Here is a 498-nt window from a genome sequence, read left to right on the forward strand (position 1 = left end):
CAACTGCCAAAAGGGCAGAAGAGATGATTTTACTACAAAATATCAAGCTTGGGGTGTAGAAAGGTGGCAATATGTGCTGTGCATCAGACAGCAAACCAAAGGTTTACATTTTTGTGGTTCCAACCTTATTACAGACAAGGTCATGCAGATGTTATGGTATGGGATTCCTTTAGGTATATCAGAATTACTGTTTTTATCTTGCATATAAATGCTGAGGGTTATTACACCATTTTCAACAAGTCCAGGTTTGTGAAGTCAGGTAAAGTCCTCTTGCAACTGGACAGTGCACAGTGCCACATAGCAAAGTTATTAAGAACTGGATGCAATACAGCCACATTGACTATACTGTATACCTGACTCACTAGGTTATTCTGGACCTTTCCCTAATAGAAAATATTGGAGGTATTATAAAGCAATACTTGCAGGGAATCAGAAGGCCAAGCTACCTGTTGTTACCCTCTGCAACAAGCTTGCACATTTCATTACTGAGAAACTGTG

General features: G+C 39.6%; 1 protein-coding gene across 1 annotated transcript in view; it reads right to left on the bottom strand.

Annotated features, from left to right (window-relative positions):
- Window positions 1-498, bottom strand: part of LOC119585004 (chromatin complexes subunit BAP18-like) — a 6481-nt gene that overhangs the window by 3114 nt on the left and 2869 nt on the right. The gene's annotated exons all lie outside the window — the stretch shown is intronic.

The sequence above is a fragment of the Penaeus monodon genome, chromosome 19, assembly GCF_015228065.2.
Source record: "Penaeus monodon isolate SGIC_2016 chromosome 19, NSTDA_Pmon_1, whole genome shotgun sequence".
Taxonomy (NCBI): domain Eukaryota; kingdom Metazoa; phylum Arthropoda; class Malacostraca; order Decapoda; family Penaeidae; genus Penaeus; species Penaeus monodon.